At 45.5% G+C, this 23,158-nt stretch overlaps 1 protein-coding gene across 12 annotated transcripts in view; it reads right to left on the bottom strand.

Moving 5' to 3' along the window:
• The window catches only part of CTIF (cap binding complex dependent translation initiation factor), a 357,428-nt gene that overhangs the window by 144,613 nt on the left and 189,657 nt on the right, over positions 1 to 23,158 (bottom strand). The window lies entirely within an intron of this gene.

Here is a 23,158-nt window from a genome sequence, read left to right on the forward strand (position 1 = left end):
TCTTGACCAGTGGTATTTCACAAGAAAATCTACAGAACAAGTTCTGAAGGGGCTATGCCTTTGAGTGCATTTGGGGAAAACATCCCCTGACCGAGGGAATCAAAACTGGAGAAATAGTTCTTTAAAAAGAGCGATACACTGCAAGATACAGAATGGTTGAAAACATTTTGCTGTCTTTATTTTAATTCCACACAAAATACTGCCTTTGAAATACCAAAAACTTTCCAGTCACCTATGAATATACCGGAATCAATAGTTTTAGGACTGGAAATGTGAACTCCCACTGCTGGCTGTAACTCAGAAAGACAGCATATCTTAACATGTCTATCACATTCTTAGGGCTTCTGTACTGCAGCCAGCACTGATAAATGGTAGGCACCCAGATTAGACAATTTTGGTGCGAGCCCGTCTGGGCAAGGCAAAGCCCTGTGTGACAATTCACTCCATATTATTTGTGAAAATATGCTTATAATATGAATATGACATAACTGAGATATAGTTTATGCAAGATGGCTCATGGGAGATATCATTGGAAAGGTTCTGATTTACTGCATGCCGTTATCCAATTTGTATGTCTGTAGCATTTCTCTATCTGAAGTTAGGAATATTAACCATGTCTCTGTATTTCAAATGTGTTACTTTAGGTGTCACCCCCAACCAGTGCTTCAGGCACAACAATGGAAAAGCCAGACAGGGCTAACGGGCCATTAGCAGAGATAATGGACTGTGAAACAGCTTAGCCTTCCCATGGACATTGGAGACAGCCTACGAGCAATGGCTGCCACAGCCCTGTAGAGACATGGGTCTTGTCACCTGAAACATTACCTGCGACTTCTTGTAACTTTCCACTGTGAGGGAAGGGTGTGTGTGTCAAGTTTGGGAAACAAAGGATTCCCGCCTTATGTAAATCCTATTTAAGGGTGGGGAGAAAGGCAAACAGGACTCTTCCTCTCCATGGCCTGTCTGCCCAAGAAGAAAGACTGCAAAAGCCACTTGAAGGGAAGGGAACAGGGGGGAAGGGAGAAGAGTCCAGACTGAGACTGGTTCCAGTCTGAAAAGGAATATAACTGGAACTCTGAACCACAGAAACTTTGCAACCTGCCTAAAATAACATTTAGGGTAAGAAATTACATTTTGTAACCAATTTCTTAAGTATATTGAGCTTAGCTTGCGTACTTTCTTTTATTTGCTCAGGATTCTCCTTTGTTATGCATTATCTCTTATATTCACTTAAAATTCACCTTTTGTAGTTAATAAACGTATTGCTTGTTTATAGTATAACCCAGTTTCCGTAATTTCTAACTGCGGGGGTGGGGGGGACAGGGAGGGGAAGAAGTGATGCATATCTCCCTCCATATTGAGGGAGGGGGTGAATTTCATAAAACCTTTGGGTTTGTCCCTCTTAAAGGGAGTGGGCACCAGATTGCTGGGGTGAGCCCCTGAGGCTGAATCTTTCAAGAGCGGATCTCTTGTCTCTCTGTGCAGCTGGGTGTGGCCCTGACCGTGTGCTTGGCTGGAAGAGGCTTGTGAGCCTAATCCAGCAAGGCCAGGTAAAGGTCCAGGCTGGCAGAATAGGCTACTCAGTTAAACCCCAGCACATCAGGTGATACCCCAAAGGGCCCACACCCATCACACCCTGAAGCTATAGCCATATTTTACTCACAAATACTCTTTAGGAAAGACACCCACACACAGTGCAGCACCCCCGCATACTTGAATGTGTTTACCCAAATCTGTCTGGCTTCAGTTTCTCATTTCTACACCTCCACCCATTTCACCAGCACTGAACAGAAATATCTTGCTAGGTCAGTTCTGTTGTTGATTATTTCCCATCAATCTAAGACTGCTGACCTAGCTGACCACTATTTCCTTTGGCAGAAGTAAATGGCTGCATATACCTAGCAGAAGGTCACAACCAACACAAACATAAGCCTTGCGCAGTGTGTAACTGTGTATGAATCAGACCATCGATTAGCTCTGATGAACACACTACTCCAAACATCAACTTTTAGGTTCTCTAGTTTTCTAGATTTTTGTTACTGGTAGCTAGTAGTCCTAGTAGCAAATGCACTCATAGAATATCAGTGTTGGAAGGGACCTCAGGAGGTCATCTAGTCCAACCCCCCTGCTCAAAGCAGGACCAATCCCCACTCACCCATAGCATCACCCTAAGATGACATTACCCTGATGTTCTCTGCTAATGCCTACACCTTGGAAATGTTCAGAAGCTGAAGTTAATAAACAAGCTCCTGCATTCCTGATTAAGTAGAACTAGAAGCACAGAACAACAACACTCTGCAAGCTACACTAGCTCCCTGCAGGCTTCTGGGGAGAATTAGACAAGTTCATTTGGATCTTTAAAGCACTAAATGCTTTGGGACTGGCCCTCTCCCTAAGCCATATTACTGCAGTTGTGATCAGCAGAAGTACTAGGGCTGGTGCTTCCATGATAACAGAGAGCTGCCAGAATGGCAAAAAGTCCTTTTCTCCACCTCTCTTTTACTGCCTGAATCTGGGATTTGTGAACCTTAGACACAGAAGGTGCTTCTTCTGCAGGCATTTGGGAGTGGGATGGGAAGAATTTAAGGATTGTTAGTTTATTAACTGTGGTATAATGGAGTTAGAGGTGGGAATGGATGGGGAGTTGGCAGTGGATTTTAAGATTCAATGTCATTGCTTAAGTGTGCCACTGTGCTGTAGTAAGAACCTACAGTGAAACCATCAACTCATTTCACAGAAGGCACTGGCTAAAATTAGTAATAGCCTGCCACTCTCTAGTTAAACGGTGTTTTGCTCTGAGCAGCAAAGATGCCCAGATGTCTATAATTCAGGAAGAAGATGGCAGAAAGAGAAGGCAGAGCTGATGCAAACTGTAAAGAAAGGAAAATCGTGTTGGCTCTGTCAGCAGCATGCATCTTTTTCATATTTAGGGCAGTATGCAGATACAGGTACATTTTCTTCAAACACAACAAACATGGACAATAGGCAAGGACTGAAGTGGAAACAGAATATTGCCACATGCAGAGCAAAAGCAGGGACTGCCAATATAACCATTTGATTCTTGCTGACCATACAAATTATGACTCTGCGTGAGATTTCACTTGCCCTTATTCAAAAGAAAGAGAATGGGATGGCTGGTTTGAAGGCTTTGTTCTTTTAAAAGTAAACACAGGGACCAATCCCAATTCAAACTTTTCCTTAAGTGCAAAAAACTTTGGTTAACTTCTCCAGCCCAATTTTTTTTAACTTCCTTGGTTCTCATCAAAATGGAAAGCAGAAGTGTAGAATTCTACAAGAAAACCTGTTCTCATGAGATCTCCAGACCGAATCTGATGACTCCCACTGAGTCCTGAAGCTGTCAAGAGTTCTCTAAGCCCTAACTGCAAATGGTCTTTAAAATTCCCATTTTAAATGATCAAAAAAAGAGTAATTCTTTCCTAATCCAGGCAGGACTGGATCTTCCTAGTGTTGCTTTCAGAATCCACTCCTATACAGGGACTTTATTATATTAGTACCACGGTGGCACCAAGAGAAACCAAATTAGATTGTGCAAACATTACCCCCATTTAACAGAATGGAGACATAAAGAGATTATGTGTCTTGCCCAAATTCTTAAAAAAAGTTTGCAGCAAAGGCGAGAATTGGTCTCCTCAGTCTCATCCAGTCCCACAAAAGAAGGTAGGCACTCTAGTTAAAACAAACACCTGCTCCAGCTCAATTGCACATCATTCTCCCTAAAAAAGTACAAAACAACATCCGGTCTACAAATGCAGATCCACACCCCTTGGATTTTTGTATTTCCTATTCCAGATCTTGTTCTCCAACGTTAGCAGTGGTTAGAGCACGCAGAAGCCTACAATCAGGAGAGGTGGGTTCTATTCCTGGTAATGCCACTTATGCACAGTGAGATCCTGGGCAACTCAGGTAACTTCTCTGGTTCTCAATTTTCTTCTCTGTACCCTGCAGTATTATCTATCTCTGCAAGGTGTTGTTTTAAGGCTCTTTAAAAACCATGGATGAAAGTGCTACAATTATGAGAAAGGTCCGTGAAGAGGAACAGGGAAGCGAGTGGGATGACTGTGGGCAACTATATTCAACACCTATTTGCCTGAGATAGTATCAGACCGACCTGAAAAAACAGGGCAAAACAGCTCCAAAACATGGCTGCTGCTCGGCTCTACTGTGGCTCTGACACGCCTGTCAAATTTGCCATTTGGTCCAAATTGGTTAATGGATGATGAAGGAGGCTGATGACTGGTGCCTGCTTGAGTATCATGGTCACTGCCGCAGTGGATTCGCTGGCTGTCTGAGAATAAGAATGAGCCTCGTTGTCTCTGTCAAGGCTGTATTTGTATGGCTTCCAGTAAGGGGTTGGTGTAGGAGTCTCCAGTGACCTCAGCAGGGCAATGGAATGGAAAGAGTGGAGTGCTTAGTCCATTGTCTTGTTGAAGAGCTCCATCCCCTCAAATGGAAGGTCCTGGATAGCGTCTTGGACTTCTCTCATCATTCCAAGAGGCCCACCTCATGGCCACTGATCTCGGTGCTGTGCTGGAAGTATCCGGGGCTGCCTAGGGGGCTGTTCTGGAGACAATTTGGCCTTTTAAAATTTCTGTTAATTCCTCCCTACGGTCTTGTGGCACTTTCAACAGAAAGGGAGTCATCCTTTCCCAGGTCAAGAAATTATATTTGTCAAACAACTCCCTGCAGTTGCAAAGAGGCAGACAAGTAAGCTTGCACCTGACGAAGCGTAATTCTTTGGGAGCCTTGCCCTTAGGCAACCCTTTTGTAAATTTCCATTTCTGCTGGACTGCTTTAATGATCCAGGGTTTGTGTGGGAGAAAAAGCACTTGGAACTTCACAGGAGCATCTGATAACACTTCGCTACCTGTTTAGAAGGGGTTGGACGGTGGCCAAGGTTTCCCAGAGTCCCTCGGGTGGTTCTAGCATGCCCTCATTGCTGGGAAGAACTATCCTGGCTGGGGATAATGCAGTCAAAATATCAAAGCATTTATTTCTCTTGTATGACCGCTGTTTTGGTATCTAGGTGTGACACTTTCTCAGGTCACCAATAACAATGGTCATCGTGTAACCCCTCTGCCTTGATGAGAGAAAGATTTGCTGGTGTTACACTGTGTGACAGCTCCCTGTCTCCCCAGTCTGTTAGCCATTCCAGACAAATTTTTCAGGACTCTGTCACCCCTTAACTTTGCCCTGCCGGTAACACTTGCTGCACCCCAGTTGCTGAGCCCCCGAAGAGCTTTCCCCTGGAGCATCCAGCCCCTGTCCCTGGATATTCACATAAATTACCAAGATTGCGACCTCCAAAGAGACAGTGTACACACCAACTTGTTTGATTCAACTAAGAATTCACTCTTTGCTTAACATTACAGCACTGAGATCTACTTATGATACAACCAAGAGAAGTTTATTAGCAGTTGGCGAGTTTCAATTGATTCCGAGTAACGATAGTGGAGACAGAATTGGTTATAAACAAAAGTGTAACATGCTTCTAAGAGACTAAACACAACTTTAGCAAGCTAAAATCTTTGTCTCAGTCAAGTTTCTCATCCAAGGCAGCCTCTCAGCATCACCACCCCCAGGCCAGGATCGAGCTTTTCTGGATACAGAAAACACTGTCATTTTTGTTCCCTCAGCGATGGTTAAACACAATGTCTTTTTGCCTCCTTCTTGTAGTCCAGTAAACCTTTGAAACGTATTCCTGCTGTTTGCTCTCTGGAGTGCTGGTGCCATGTTGCTTTTCTCATCCTCTTATTAATTTGCTTTTCCTATTGACTTCAAATGCAAACGAATGCCCACTGCGTTCGATTTATCCTGGTCACTTTACATCAGAGCTCTTGGCAGGCAGGTAAAGCAACATAAACAAGTTTTCCCCAGACAAAGTTATCAACACTTCTGGGTTACATAGTTTAAACATATTTTTAGTATGTATACACAACTTCTTGCATGACACCTGTACATACATCTCCCAATGCTTATGATGACCAGTGTGACATACGCTTTTATTTGATACCTTACACAACACTGTTTATAGATAAATACTGTGGAAGCAATGCATTAGGTGTAGTGAGTCTGTCAGGCCTGACAGGCCTTGCAGTTACAGAATATTGAACCCTTTGCCATCTGGCGTTACGGACGTCTTAGGGTCACACTAGGTCTCTGCGATGCACAGTAGGCGATCCAGAAAAGCTATAAAATAGCCAACTGCCAGGGAGGGGGCTGGCAGAACTGCCTCACCAGGTGATGACAACAATTCTTTTGGTGGAGACTGGGGATCCTGTTGTTCTGTTACTCCCAGCTCCTGGGTGCCAGTGATGAGTTCTAGTATCAGTGATTTGGGCACAGATGCCTCTGGGGAACCTGCTCTCCTTCTCGTCCTGGACCTACTGGGTGGGGATCTGATGCGGGGCACCTGAGATCTCTCAGCATAGCCAGGGCAGCATGTTTCTCTCAGTAGCAGCCAGGTGTGACTGGCTGATCCAATACCACATGCAGTTCTTTTGCCATGGAGCGCTGTGAGAAACATCTCTGGTACTAGCTCTAGGGTTGCCACCAAAAGGCTGCTTCAGGCCAATGGGAGCTGTTGGAAGCAGGGCGGGCCGAGGGACGTACTGTCCGCCACTTCCAGCAGCTCCCATTGGCCTGGAGCAGCAAACCACGGCCACTGGGAGCCACAATCAGCCAAACCTGCAGAGCAGCAGGTAAACAAACCGGCCTGGCCCATGAGGGGTTTTCCCTGCACAAGCGGCAGAACACGTTTGGGAACCATTGCTCTGGGATATAGTAATAGGTAAGGCACAGGAGGTAACTGTTCTGTTCTACCCAGCAATGGTGAGGCCTCAACTGGAGTGCAGTGTCCAATACCCGGCACCACATTTTAGGAAAGATGTGGTCAAATTGGAGAGGGTCGGCAGGAGAGCAACAACAACAAAAGGTTTAGAAACCATGATCTATCAGAAAAGGTTAAAAACATGAGGTATGTTTAGTCTCGAGAAAAGAAGACTATGGAGGGACCTGATAGTCTTCAGATATGTTAGGTGTGTTATAAAGAGAACAGTGATCAATTGTTTTGTATGTCCACTGAAGGAAGGACAAAAAGTAATGGGCTTAATCTGCAGCAAGGGAGGTTTAGGGTACATATTAGGAAAAACTTTTCAACTATAAGGATAGCTAAGAACTGCAGTAGGTTACCAAGGAAGGCTGTGGAATTCCTATCATTGGAGGTTTTAAAAAATAGGTTAGACAAACACCTGTTAGTGATGGTCTAGATTTATTTGGTCTTGCCTCAGCACAAGGGGCTGGATTTGACGATCTCTCAAGGTCCCTTCCAGCCCTGCATTTCTAGGATTCCATGTCCCTGGAGATGAATCTTGACTTTTCAGTGAGAGTAGATCTTGGTCCCACACTTGGCACGGTGGTCAGCACTGGTCCTGGGCTGGCTTACTGACCATCACTCCAGTCTTAGAAGCTCTGTCCTTGCAGAATGATGTCTCTTCTCCTCCCTGTAGCACAGCATCTCTTGATGTTCAGAGCCATGCTTGGGCTCCGCTCAGCCCTGCCTCTCGGTCTCCCACTTGCATTGGGGAGCCAGTGCTGGCTCCATTGATGATAGTTATCAATGCCGAGTCTGTCAGCTGATGCTGAAAACCTAGTGCTGAGGTGGTTGCTGTTGACCTGGCCAGTACTAATTTTGATTTTGTCTTCTTCCTTGCCTTTCTTTCACTGCTGACCGCCAGATGCGGTGTCTGTTCAAAGGGGTACTTACTGACAATGACCCTTTCAGTTCTTTGGAAATGGATGTCTCCTCCAGATCACAGGTGACGCACATCAGTTGCTCAAGTAGATGTCGCTTCTGCCACGCATCCCTTGATTTGCCAAGTCCTCAAGAAGGCTTTACACACCTAGCACTAATTGGGGATGTGGTTCTCCCCCCAGACAAAATAGGTATTGCTTATGTCCATCAACTGCAGGGATGAATCCATCACAGGTTGTGCAGGGTTTAAACCCGAAGAGTTTGGAGTCTACTACGGTGGTAAATGCCTCGTCCCATTATACAGCAGGAATAGCCAAATTAAGAAAATAAAGAATAAGCAGGGTGAAGATTAGTGAAGAAAACCTGTTGAAAAAAGATGAGATTGATACTCTGTAGAAATGGTGGGTGGGACACCATGAGGCTCCATCTCACTGCCACGGGGGCAAATGGGAACTGAGGGAGGGTCAAGGCTGTTCTGCCCTTCATGTCCTTGCACAGAAGCATGAGGCAGCTCAGGGCCCATGTGAGACCTCAAAGGACACTCCCAGTAAAAAGAATCCTCGTGCGCCTGAAGCGAATGCACCCCTACACTGGGATCCACACTGACACATGCTCAAAGAACAATAGCTCTTCTTAAATAATTAAATCAATCGGATGCATGCATGAAACCAGGACTCTGGGGAAAAAAAAACAATTTTAAGCCCTGGATTGTTTACTGTAATCATTTTATGCTCCATAAAGTGTTATCATAAAACCCTGAGATTATCCAACACACCATTATGTATCTATTGAGATTTCTACATAGCACAATATTTTGCAAGTTGTACGCAAACCTTTCAACCAGCAGCAGAGACAGAGAAAAACAACCTGCAAGAGAGTCCTGATGTCAAAGTATATCTGCAATTTGGGCTGAATTTAGTCTAAAGGACAAGAAGGACTACAATCACCAAGGTCACAAAAAAGCTGAAAAAAAGTCTTGTGTTGTACCGTTTTTATGTAATGACAAGGTCACTTTAAGCACAGAGGTGATAACCCAGCCAGCTGTGAAACACACTGGCTTCTTTGCTTCCAGGGGCTCTTGACATTAAAAAAAGCAAACAATGAAAGGAAAGGATTTGATTTTCTTAAATGAAAACCTGTTAATGCCTTTCATGCCACCCCCTCAACTAGGGATAGAAGGGGGTGCACTGGGTTTAGGGAAAAATAATAGTCACTGAACAGTAACATTCACCCACACAGTCCTGGAACTGGCTGGAAACCCAACACATCTGGCTGATCAAGCAAAAGGGTCTGTTTTTTCACCTTGTTTCACATTAATTCTGCTACCGTTTTATGGTTGTAATTTCATAGAGCCCACAAATGTTTATAAAGGTACATTTTCTATGTGTCACAGAATGGCTCACTTGATAATTACCTGTTCTGTTCATTCCCTCTGGGCACCTGGCACTGGCTACTGTCAGAAGACAGGATACTGGGCTAGATGGACCTTGGTCTGACCCAGTGTGGCCATTCTTATGTTCAGGATAGAAAGCTCTTTAAACTCTCATTAGTGTTAGCAAAATGACTTTAAACTGGGCATCCTCTTGCACAATACTTCTGTGCCAGAGTGTCTTCTAGTCATTTCTGCTCCTTTCATTGATAAGGTTTTACATCTGCTAGCCATACAGAGTCTACGCCCCTCTGGAAGAGCGAGCTGGATTCTATTGTACGTTATGAACCACCACAAAATTATCAGCTAAATACTCATCATGGAATCTGTTTCCCTGATGGTGATTTAGCAGGCAATAAGAATACAATTTGATGTACAGATCTCAGGCTAAGTGTCCCTACTGGCAATTAGAAAAAAAAAATCTCTTGGTTTGAAAATAGATCAGATTCAATATGGAAATTTGCTGATAAGATGCTAAACATGGAACATCACAAATTATTCTTATTAATACACTTTAAAATGAACACTAATGCTGGAGCCAGGAGAAGGAGGGTCAGTGGGTTAGATCCATGCAAACAAATCTATTTGAATTTGCCACATTAAATTCATAGGTTTGGGCTCACTGCAATGCTAGAGCGAGGAGCAGATTGCCTTCTTCCTCACAGAAAGATCATAAAATTCTTATGCCTTCTAGTGTGTTCTTTTCATTCAACTGTTCATTGAAAGACATACATGTTTGCTGCCTCCCAGTATAGCTTATTTTAGCCTGTTCATTGCTCTAGACACATCTCCATTTGTAACCACTAGGCATCTGTCTGTCTTATTGTTCCAGGCTACCTTTCATCACACTATGAACATGTGATCTGCCATACCAAGCTGGATCAGTAGTTCCTCAAATCTAGTATTGCCTCTGGCAGTAGCCTACATTTGATACTTAGAAGGAAGGGAGCAAAAAATGTAATGCCAATGTGCCTGGTCAACTGTGCAGTGCTGCATGGGTGCAGGGAAGGAAGATTCATTTCTGATCCCTGCTACAGCCAGCTTAGCCCTGGAATATTCGAAATGATTACTCCTATGTTCCCTCGAGCACAACAAATGTGATTACTGGTTACAAAATGATGCAGCCTCTTCATAAATCCAGCTGCAGTAGCTGTCTGGGTGTCCTCCTGTGGCAGCATAACAAACAGAGTAAATATCTGATGTGTGAAGAAGCATTTCCTTTTCATAGTTTTTAATTTACTCTGCCATTCATTTTATTGGGTGACCACCATGACCTTGCATTAGCAGACAGTGAAAAAAGAGAAACTTGTTTTCACTATGCATTGTCATCATCCTACAATCCCTCAAGTAAGTCTCCGCTTTCCACCACCCAGGCCTCACGCTCCTCCTCTGCACCTTTCTAGGAGGTCTGCATCTAACTTTCTCCACTAACCATTCCAGCTCAGCCATCTCTTCCCTTTGTTTTCCACACACAGAGCTCAACTTTTGCTTAAGTCTCCTCCCCTGCAGCTGCCCAGTACTTACTAATTTTTGCCTCTACAGTATTATGGTGCGACTGGCGCTTCCTGTAATATTTATTGTACAGTAAATTGATCTAGTGCCCCTGATGGTATTTCAAAAGGAAACAGTTCAGGAGTAATGTCCCTCGCGGTGCCGCTTTTAAAAATACTTTACAAAGGGAGTTTGCCACAAGAGGAAAAGCAGTGTAATCATTTGAGCTAATCACTGCAGGCAGTTTAGTGTCCCCAAGGGTCTGTAAAAGTCTGAAATAGAAATATGTTAGAGCTCCTACTCTCTTCACCAGAACAGATGAAGGATCTCAGGCTTTCACAGCTGACTCAAAGCCCACTGATTTCAAGGGGCTTTGGATCAGGCCCAGTCACTTGTGTGCGAATTCTAGTCAGGCTCTGCAGAGGCTAATCAGAACACAGTCTATAATGATTATTTAACCGGGCTTTATACTTTTGGAACAGAGTTGCATGGCTGTCCATAGTACACACACACACACAGACACAGACACAGACACACTCCTTTCTTCATCCCAAACAACCCTGCTACCAAAGAGGACACAAAGAAAGTGGGTCAACAGCAGCTTACAAATCACTCATGTTTCAGAATGAGGAAACACTTTCTGACAGCCACCTGGGGCTCTTGTGGGAAAGGGATGTTTTTTTCCCCCAAGGTCTGATTTTTATTTTTAATTAAATTTGCACAGGTTTAACTTGATCATTTAAGTGTAAAGCCAAGTTAGCCACCGGAAACACACTGGGATGGTATAAGGGAAAATTTAGAAAGTTAGAGACATTTCTGTAATTCGGTTATCAAAAAGCAATTGTTATTCGGGATGGCTACTTTAGGCACTGAAAAGCTACAGGGAAATTAAAAAAAATAAATAAATCACATCACTCCCACTCCTTACTGAAATACCAGAGTCATTAGAAACTATAGGATTTTCTGATCATCCAGAGGCTGCTATTTGAGATCCTTATAGCAGCACCGTTTGGCCACTCTGGTATCTGTTGTATTACTGTCTAACTGCAACTTTGCCACTTCTAAGTGAACATTTGGATAAGACATAAAAATGCAGGGCACACATGACAAGATGGATGAATCTTGTGCATGAGGCCTGGCAACCAGCATGTAAAGTCCTGCTCCAGAGAGCTAGATCTGTCCTCTGCTAGGACTGCACCAGGACTGCACCAGCCACTTGAATCTCTGGCTGCCTTGATACGCAGAGAGGCTAAATGGACAGCAGGAACGTCTGGAAAGGATTGTTAACCAACAGAGCTACTTAGCATTCTGCAGCTTGTTTCCAAGGAATACAGTGGAAAGAGAACATTAATAAGCATCAGATGAAGAGCAAAGAGTTCAAAGCTTTTATTCAGAAAAGAAGCAGAAGCCTTTTGGGAAGAGGTGATCAGTTGCTTTCCAGTTAAACAGAGTTACTTTTGTGTCAGATCTTTAAAGCCCATTTATTTTTCAAAAAGTGGTGCCTGCGTCTATATAATTGCCATGAGTGAGGGAGACAGTTGTCCCCACACCTGCAGTTTCTCATTTGCTGCAGAGTTTCTGAACCTCCTAGTCAATGCAGAGGCTGAAATGATATAGCATTCTTTTGCCATCAAATAAAAACAAAGCACTGTCGGTTCTGGAGGAGATAGATCCCGGCTTCAAGAACTCTAAACAATTGTCCCACAATCCCCATCAGCTCCATTCTCCTTTCACCATAGGAAAGGCAAAGCACAAGTCTGTCGGTCTCCTTTTAAGTGTATGAATCCCATCAACAGTAATGGATAATGGCATTCAGGTCTATCTACATTACTTACATAACACCCATTACTGGGGTACCTGAGCACCTCACGGTCTTTGATGTAATGTACTGCTGCTTGGTGCTGTCCAACTTCATTTATCCCCATTTTACAGTTGGGGAACTGAGGCAAAGAGAAATTAAGTGACTTGACTAAGGCCACACAGGAAGTCTATGGCAGAACAGGGAACTGAACCAAGGTCTTTCAGCTCCTATGCGAGTGCCCTAACTACTGGACCATCCTTCTTAGCAAAGATGTCTGCTAAGGCTTCTATGTGCAGCACAAAATCCTGGCCAACCAATGTGCCCAGATGGATTACATTAAATGGGAGTTCTTACTCAGCAATACAGGAGTATTTCTTTCACTATAACTTAAAAAAAAAATTAATTAGATGCCATAACAAAAAGCACAATCTCTCTGTTAAACAGAATCTGTCCTGAAGAACCATTTTCCTCCACTTAATTTCATTATCTCAAATAAAAGCTGTCCATTATTATTCAAACAGACGGCAAGGAAGATGGACATCCAGAAATATTTCAAACCCTGACAGATGCCACTGTGGATTTTATGACTAGAAGCACTAGAACAAATAGCTAAAATCAATTTACTGAGAAGCCCCCAAAATAACTGGTGGGGTACCTGGCAGAGCTAATGAATACAAGAAAACACTCATTATTTAAAAACTCCCCAATACTCTTCAGGTTCATCATTAAAAATGTGCTCCTACTCAGCTGGTCCAGTGACATACAATTAGTGCAGCACTTCACTAACCCAGTAGACGACGTACATCTCTACCCCAATATAATGGTGTCCTTGGGAGCCAAAAAATCTTATTGTGTTATAGGTGAACCTGTGTTATACTGAACTTGCTCTGATCCACCGGAGTGCGCAGCGCCCTCCCCCACCTTCTGGAGCACTGCTTTACCGCGTTATATCCAAATTTGTGTTATATTGGGTGGCGTTATATCGAGGTAGCAGTGTATCTGGCATTAACTCTGTTGCCTTAGCCCAGCCCCTACTGTGAGGGAAACCACTAAAAAAAGATAGACCATTCTCCTCCATGAAATCAATGCTATCCCCACCGTGCCCCCACTTGTTCAGTTCCACAGAGATGCAAGTGGTAGTTCCCTGAGAAGCTCTTCTGTAGAGAAGATGCTGGGAGGGCGGACTACAAGGGGGAGAGATGGCGGGAAAGTAGGAAGGATTTCAACTTTGATAGACTTTTAACCATCTTTTGCAGTGGGCAAATCTGACAGGGTGATCTTAGGAGCGCCGGCAGCCTTTTTGGCGCCCTAGGTGGCGGAAGGTCCCGCCCCCAAAACGGTGACCCCAACAGAGGCAACGGAAGGTCCTGCCCCCAAAATACCGCAGACGACCATGGCGGCCGGATGTTTGGCCGCTGCGGTCGCCACCCCCCAAATGTCAGTGCCCTAGGCGACCACCTGGGTCGCCTAATGGGTTGGCCAGCCCTGGGTAATCTGCAAACTCAAGAGTGGACATTATATTGAGTGCACTTGAAAGCCAGGCTGAAATTGCATTCACCTGCCGACTAATTTATTTTTAGATAGATGAATAAAATAAACCCATCGTTACTCTTTAAATTGTCGTCATCATCATGATATGGGTAGACAACGAGAGATGCTGTTTGGGGTGATCAAAGTTTCATGCAAGGCTAGGCTAAGAGGGGCAGCACAAACTACTGAAAGTCCACCTCACATACATTTGTTTGGCTGTCCCTGCTCTGCTGCCCCACTATGCATTATGCAACCAAAGAAACACTTCTGCTGACTTGCATTTGGTTGATTTGTTTCTTAAATAATAAACGGTGCCTTCAAAGATTTTTAAAAAAAATGTTGGGCCAAATTCATGGCCAAAGTCCCCAGCGACACCAAGTCAGCCTAAAATCTCTGCCCCATGAGAGGGCTTTGAACTGCTGGGAAGAGCAGAGACTAAGGCACCTGACAAATGTGCCCATTTGGCCCATCTTTCCAGGTGGCCTCCATCCTCTGGACCCCCAGATGCAGTTTAATGCTGCCCCATCCTTGTGAAGGCAGCTGCAGTACTACCATCCACCCTGCTCCGAGGGCAAACCCCTCCTCATGTACAGTTGCCTCTGAGGATGCAAAACTGCATCCCCCAGGCAAGTCATGTCCAGCACATAATCACCATTCCAGTTTTTCATTTGGCATATCAAATCACATTTAAGTCACGTGCAATTCCCGCTTCCATTGAAATCAATGGCAGAACGTTCACCCCTTGCATACTCTTCCATTGACACGACAGCTTTGTGAAACTAAAACCAGAGAGGAAAAAAGGCAATAAAAATGGTACCTAAGAAAAGTTTCCCCATCTGTAAAATGGGAAGAACAATACTTCCCTCCTACTCTTATCTGTCACTTCTATTTAGATTGTAAGCTCTTTGGGGCCAGGACTGTCATTCACAGTTTGTTCTTCCAACATGTAGCACAACAAAACCCTCTCTGACCTGGCTAAGGCTTCTAGATGTTACCACAATATAGATCTACATTATGTAGAAAGACGACCACTAGCCATGTTAAAAGAATGTTCTTTAGGTCACAAAATCAAGGCTAGTTCTAAGGTTGCCTGCGCAACCTTAATCCTGCTCCCCTGTGCATCCATCCTGTTCATGGAAAGAGGCAAGATTCTGTGGAAAAAAAACAGTGTGAGACCACGTTATTAAAGACTGTGAGGGATGCACAATGGGGAGAGACAATCATAAATGTGGCATTTCCCAACTTTTGAAAAAATTGAGAAAGCAGAGGGAAAAGTATTTTCAACTTTTGCCACCATTTTTCTCTGGAGAAACAAAAGGGAGAAAGTTATACTTTTTAAAAGTGGGAGTAGAGGGCTTTTTTCAAAAAATGTCAACATTTTGAAAATTCTGTTCCAAATGGAGTTGAAAAATGAAAGATTTTGAGAAAAATGCATTTTTTCTATGAAAATAAGTGTATTTGTTATCAAACCCCCCTCCCCAATTTTTTGACAATGTTTTTGACAGTTGTAATGTCCAGTTACTAGTCTGGCACACTGACAATATTTTCTTAAGGAATGCAAGAGAAAGAAAATGATATTTTTTAAACAGGTTGTAACTCAGTCAAACTTGGATGATACTTCCTGGGACAAAAAATAAAGAGTCATATTGCTAGTCCTAGGGCTTTGTCTCTGTCAAATTTCATGGCTGCGATTAATGGAGGAGTAAGAGCATCTCAAAAAAAGGCTGCAGCAATCTTTTCTAATAGTGTTAGACAAAGTCTATATATGGGTTGCTATCAGCTCTCCCTATTCAAAAACAACCTTGAAGACTAAAAATATCCTGCATAATGGGGCCAGCAGAATCCTTGGATTTGTGAAATAAACATTAATCCATTGTGTCCAGAGTGCAAAACTGGACTTAGAATTCCAAGTACAAGTTTGATAACTTCCTCCTAATGGTCATTTATCAACATGACAGAAAACCCCCACCACATAATTTGTCATCTTTGCTCAAGCAAGGCAGGCAGCAGACAGGAACAGCAGGCAGCATGCCAGTCAGAGTGGAGGGAAGTTGCATAGCACCTGCATGCAATATGCCTGGCTCTGGCAGGTGCTATTCACTTTCAAGAGGACTGAAATTCACACAGATAAGAGCAGAATTTAAACCAGACAACCAAAAAACAAAGCAGCTCATGCCAGGATTCTGGGTCCATGCTCATTTCTAACAGAATCTTTTTTCCACATTTCCTCTTACATGTTCCAATTCCCAAAGACACCACTGTCCAGGGCCAGATTAACACAGGGGCATTAGGGGCTTCAGCCCTGGGCCACAGGCTAAGGGGGGCACCGACACAGCAGGGCTCGTCAGGCTGCCTGCATGTCATGGCCCCACACCGCTCCCAGAGATGGCCGGCTGCTGGCATGTCATTGGGGACCCTGCAGGAAGAAGGGGAGGGGGCAGCTCTGCATGCTGCCCCTGCCCCCAGCAATGTCCCAGCAGCTCCCATTGGTCGCTTGCAGCCTTGGCAGTGCACGGAGACAGGTAGAGACGTGCCAGCAGCGGGCTACTTCCAGGAGCGGCGTGGGGCCAAGGCAGGCAGGCAGGCAGCCTGCCTGAGCCCTGCTGCGCCGCGGTCCAGGAGCCACCTGTGGTAAATGCCTCCCAGCCGGAGCCCACACATCACCCCCCCTCCTCAACCCCAACTCCCTGCCCTAGGTCAGAATCCCCGCCTGAACCAAACTCCCTCCCAGACACTGCACCCCCTCCTGCACTCCAACTCCCTGTTCCAGGTCAGAATCCCTTCCTGTACCAAACTCCCTCCCAGAGTCCGCACCCCTCACCCCTCCTGCACGCAAACTCCCTCCCAGAAAGAAATATAACAGCTGTAATAAGAGAAGTAGGCTATTTTGAATTAACTATATTCTACGTGTTTTAAGACTGAAATGTAACCACAGAACGGCTTTATGTTAATTAAAAGGCAAGTTTAGTATAGCGTTAATAGCCTTGATGCCATAACAGTCATTGTTTTGTTTTAAATTAGGAAAAAGAGACTTATACATGGAGGCCCCACAAAATCTAATAGCCCCGGGCCCGTAGGAGAGTTAATCCGACCCTGTCACTGTTCCCGCTTCCAAGTCCTTCTTTTAAGGGCTCACTGAAGTCAATGACAGTTTCATCTGATTTTGGTTCAAGCCATTAGACTTTTGTTTCTACTATGACATCCATCAAAACGATCTCACTGAAGCATTACAAATCATTCCTTCTTTTGAGCTTCCCAAGGTGTCCTGCCTTCTGTATTTCTGTCTACGAGGCTGTTAACTCCTGACTTTCATTTTATGTTTAATGGAGCAAATCCAGCCCACCTTCCTCACGCCAAGTAGCCACACTGACGCAGTGGAGCTGTGCGCCCCATTCTAAGGCCCCAAGAGTAAAGCTGTTGTAGGTGTCACACAGTTTTTTCATTGTATTAAAATAAAAGAAATGGCAGAATGGGCATGAAATGCTTTCTCAGCTGACCCGGACAACTTTCACAAGCCAGACTCAGGTGGGTTTGGGAGGGGACTGTGGGTTTGATTTTGCAAGGCTGGGTCTTTCTGTATCCAGACAATGTTTAACGCAGAGGCCCAGAGCTCCCAACCGTTTCACTGGCAATAAAATGTCTCCTCTAGTGGTCGTGCAGCAAAGAGATATTAATACCACCAAGTGCAGCTATACCACCAGTGGAATGAATCTTATATCCGCCAACACAATGCCTTTAATGCACAGCAATAAAGTGTGAATATCTTTGCAACCAGTTCTCTCTTTCAATACAACCTGTACATTTAAACTATAAACAGTTTGATTAAATGAGATTTAAAAAAAAATTCCCATTGTACCACGTTTTTCACATAAAATAACCATTTTGAGACCCCACTTACTGCAAATCAATTTTACAGAGGGAGCGCTCTCTTGGGGCATCATAAGCAGCATTAAAATGACAGGCAGCAAAGCCTTCCATTATATTCTGTGATACACTGTGAAGTGAGAAGGGTCCAGAGTGTATAGGCTGTTTATATGAAGCAGCTGACAGCACCAGTCTAGCCATGTAGTGGGAGAGGGTTGCCGGCCAGCCATCAAAGTCTAGAGGATTATCCAAGGTCTCTCAGTCTAAAGAGTTTGCTGAAAGATGTTTGGTGGGAGAATCGATTCAGTTTCACTTGTTCCCCGCCCTCCATTTGACCGTGTTGCTTCTGCACTCATGACTAACTACTGCATAAACTCCGGTAGGGGGCAAACCTATTGAAGACAGTTGTCCCCTTCAGAGGGGCCCCGTTGACTGCAGTAGTTCCATTCAGACCGCACGCAGGTCTCAAATAGAGCAGTATAGAGTAATACTCCAGATCAAAAGGGGAACACGATAGCCCCAGGTAACAAAGTAAACACAAGGATGCTCTGGTATCTAGTTATCTATGGCTGGGACTATGAGTAGGCATAAGCCAGGCACATTGGGACTATGACCAATAAGACAGGCATATTGCATGCAGTGCTATGCAACTTGTCCTTCAGGAGCCAGCACAAAAAACTGCTCTCCCTCCCAGTCTCCTCTCCACTCAGCGTCCTCTCGCCTTTCAGCCACCCCCTCCAGCCTCACAGCTCTTCCCGGTGAAGCAAAGTGGGGATGACAGAGGACACTGCAGCTCATTAACCCTTCCCTGGCTAATGTGGAGTTTGTACTGACATCACATCCTCTTAGGTCAGGGGTGGGCAAACTTTTTGGCCTGAGGGCCACATCTGGGTGGGGAAATTGCATGCAGGGCCATGGGGTTGGGGTGCAGGAGGGAGTGCGGTGTGCAAGAAGGGGCTCAGGGCAAGGGGTTGGGGTGCAGAGTGTGGGAGGTGTATAAGAGTAGGGGCTTGGGGTGCAGAATGCAGGAGGGGGCTCAGGGGAGAGAGTTGGGGTTCGGGAGGGGTAAAGGGAGCAGGAAGGGCTCAAGACAAGGGTTTGGGGTGCAGGAGGGGGAGTGGAGTGCGGGAGGAGCTCAGGGCAGGGGGTTGGGGTGCAGGAAGGGCTCAGAGCAGGGGATTGGGGGTGCAGGAGGGGTGCGGAGTGTAAGAGGGGGCTTAGGGTAGGGGGTTGGGGAGTCAGCCTCCCGCTCCTGAAAGTGGACAGCATGTCTGGCAGTAACTCCTGGAGGTGGGGTGGGGTAGGTAGTTCCGCCATGCACAGCCCTCGCCTGTGGATACCACCCCCAAAGCTCTCATTGGCCGCGGTTCCCCATTCCCAGACAATGGGAGCTGCAGGGGACAGTGCCTGCAGATAAGGGCAGCACAGAGCTCTCCCCCTCCCCTAGGGGCCGCAGGGACGTGGTGCTGGCTGCTTCCAGGAGCAGCAAGGGGCCAGGGCAGGCAGGGAGCCTGCCTTAGCCCCACTGTGCAATAGGGCTGGCAATCCCATGGGCCAGATTAAAAGCCCTGATGGGCTGGATTCAGCCTATGAGCCGTAGTTTGTCTTAGGCAGTTATTTCAAACATTTTAAAATTAAGATTAAAAATGCTCTTTCCAAATTCCAGAGCACTGTCCGTCAGAAACTCTCACGGAGTGCTTTACTAACACTGAAGGACTGAGCTTCTCAGTCTCCATGCTCAGGAAGCGTTATTCCCTTTGCAGGAGGGGAAACTGAGGTTCAGAGAGGTTAACAGAAAATTGAGAAAGGAGCTCAGAACTCCAGGCTCCCCGGTCATGCATTGTGAACATAAAACCTACCCCAGTCTAATCCATCTAGGTATTTCTATGCACCATTAGATCATTTCCCCAAGGGTGCACTGCCTGCCTCCCAGGAAACAGTGTTTCTGTCCAATGAGCGGCTAGAAGTTTGGCCTGAAATAACTTCTAATAAACCCCAGCTCCCTGAGCCTATACTCCCACCGGCTAGTTCAGGTTAGTCCTCCAGCAAGTAGGTTCTTAATACACTTTTTAAGCGTTGGTCTTAAGGGATGCACTATAGAACATGTCCCATAAATGCAATAATCTTATTACAAAGTTGCCTTCTTTCTATAAGGATTGGGAGAAGAATCAGATTCAATCTAACAGAAAAAGGGATGGGACAAGACATTAGAAACTAGAGGGGATGGGTTAAATCACACCCCTCGTGAATCATAATCTCATTCCCTAAGGTCACGAACCAAAAAGTCTCGTGTGGCTACCAGACTGTGGGATGGTGTACTTTGCAGAGGGTCACAGGATGGCAGCACTTCAGAGTTCATTCACTCTTTCAAGCATTTGGCATATTTGTTTTTTTTAAAAGGGCTGAAATGAACTGTTGTCTCTCCCCCTAGTCGATCTGATTCCCATGTTGCGTTATCGACTGAAATTTAAAGTGTCTCAGTGGATTCCTTGCTTTTGTCCTAATTCAGCATACATGGTCCACGGCTCTGTTGCTCTAGCATGAACAACATACATTATGAATGTCTCTGTAATTCACAGCTTACCAGATCGCCTCTTGGGATATTTATCACAGTCCCTTTGGAAAACCCTCGGACTAGTCTGCATATATTAGCTATACTTTATCTCGCTATGTGATCTTCCAACATCAACCCAAGGCAGTTTCCTCTGCTCTCTGTTTTTGTAATCTGTGGGGAGGATGGCAGAATGCCCTCAGGGGAGCTAAATGCTTGCTTGTTGACAGTTTATAATGGTAACCTGAACACAGCAGGAGGACAAAGAAACACCTATAATGTGATTCTTTCACAACTACACAATGGGCTAGATCCAGGGATGGGGAACCTCTGGCCCGGATCTGGCCTCCTGCTTAATTTCATCCGTCGCGTGGCTACTCTCTGTGCCACGGGTCAGAAGCCCTGAGCCTCGGTGCCACCACGTCGGGCTGGAGCCGCGAGCACCAGCTCACCCCACTGCAGGGGGAAGCTAGGGTGCCAGGCCAGTTGGTTGGCTGTCCCAGAGGCCCTGAGGCGTAGGGGCGATCAGAAAAGCTCAGGGTCCATATGTGCCTACCCCCACCCGCAAGTGCCGCCCCTCAGCTCCCATTGGACACATTGTGTCCCCTTCCGGGAGCAGTGCAGGGCAGGATGGGGGGAAGCCTGCCTTAGCCCTGTTGTGCTGCTGACCAGGAGCTGCCTGAGGTAAGCGGTGCCTGGCTGGGGCCCACATCCCTCATCTCCTCTTGCACCCCATCCCTGAGCCCCTGCCCACATCCCAATCCCCTCTCACAGCCCACATCGCCATCCCAACCCCCCGCCCAAGGTTGGAACCCCCTCCCGCAACCTAACACCCTCTCAAAGCCTGCACCCCCACCTCGAACCCACTGCCCCAGCCATGAACCCCCTGCTGCACCCCAACCCCCTGCCCCAACCCAGAGCCCCCTCCTGCACCTTGAACCTCTCATTTCTCGCCCCACCCTGGAACCTAGAGGAAGCCCGCGACCTCCGTGCCCCGCCCCCGCACAAGGCTGTGTGTGGCCCATGACTGATTTTTTTTGTGGGTCAGTGGCCCCTGAACAGCTGTAAGTACAGGTCACAGAAACATCACCATTTCAAAGGATTCCTTAACAGGGATGACTTACAGTAATGCTAAATGTTTCCCATCCAGAGAGAAGAGTCCTGAGCTGCGAGAAGCCTTCAGAAAGATACAAACACACACACACACACACACAGGGCTCTCACACAAGTTTTACACAGACATAGCAGCATTGATTTTAGCAGAGCTACCCTTGATTTACATAGGTGTAACAGAAGGAAAATCAGGCCCACATTCTGATTCAAAGAGGCCCAATTTATTTCGGTCCCACTCACAGAGCAACAATTGTGCTGGGGAGACCCTGCCATATGGTTATATGTGCCCTAGTTCAACCACTTGTTCTCCTCAGTGTGGGAATTAGTGGCCAAAATTCTGTGACCTGTGTGTTACGCACAAGGCCCTACGTTTTGGGTATTTACTAACTTTCTCCAAAAAATTCCCAGGTTTTGAAAAAGCCAATTAATTGGGTTTGATCAATTTTAACTTGAATTGTGGCTTTCTGGGGACCTCTGCCAACTGCTCACTGTGAGTACCAGGCACCCTCCATCCTCACTCCTGCCCTCCATATTCACACATCATTTTGGAAAATCCAGGCCCAGGTTTCTACCGTATAACAAGATTAACTCAGGAGCTTGGTACAGCAGGTGTCCTTCGCAGTGAACACTTTATACCGTACACAGGATATGACTATCCTCAGTTATGCAAACCTTTGTCACTTCTTGGCTTCATTACAGCAATAAGATACACCTGGGCACAAAACCTTCAGTACATAGGAAACTAGTACAGAATGGTGCAGCACGTCTCCTCAGCAACACAGGCTACAGTGAGCACATCACACCTGTCCTCCGCTCTCTATGCTGGCTTTCCATAGACTTTCTAAGCAAGTTCAAGGTCTTGGTCTTTATCTTCAAAGCGCTCTACAGCCTGGGTCCAGGATACTTAAAAGACTCAGTGGTTTGAGTATTAGCCTGCTAAACCCAGGGTTGTGAGTTCAATCCTTGAGGGGGTCACTTAGGGATCTGGGGCAAAAATCTGTCTGGGGTTGGTCCTGCTTTGAGCAGGGGGCTGGACTAGATGACCTCCTGAGGCCCTTTCAATCCTGATAGTCTATGATAAAGCTCCAGGATGAAGACCACGGCTGACAACTTTCCTCCTCTGGCCCAGTAAAACTCTCAACAATAAGAGTAAAGCTCATCTGTGCAGGAGACAGAACTTTCCCCAGGCCTGGTCTGAGACTGTGGAATGAACTCCGCCAGGTTCTAAGGACCATCACAAACCTAACCCCTTTCCGTTTCAAGCACAAGGCACATTTCTTTGACTTTGCCTTCTCTAATAGTGCACACACTTCTCCCTCTGGAGAGAGGATGGGAGAACAAACAACCGATGTGAAGCCATGTTGTTTAATGGGCTGCTGGAAGATGCTCTGGTACTACAATAAAGAAGTCAGTATAAACACGTATACTGAATAGAACAGAACCAAAAAACCCCCCAGGAACTGAAAATACTACCTGGGTGTGCAACATGAACAAGTTAAGATGGACGCCTGTATTTCCTGATTGGTTTTTAGTAACTGTGCAAACTAATTACTTATTAATTTTAATTATTTATTATTAAATTGTATTTATTATTTTAAATCTATATAA

This window comes from Gopherus evgoodei, chromosome 6 (genome assembly GCF_007399415.2).
Source record: "Gopherus evgoodei ecotype Sinaloan lineage chromosome 6, rGopEvg1_v1.p, whole genome shotgun sequence".
NCBI classification, from domain to species: domain Eukaryota; kingdom Metazoa; phylum Chordata; order Testudines; family Testudinidae; genus Gopherus; species Gopherus evgoodei.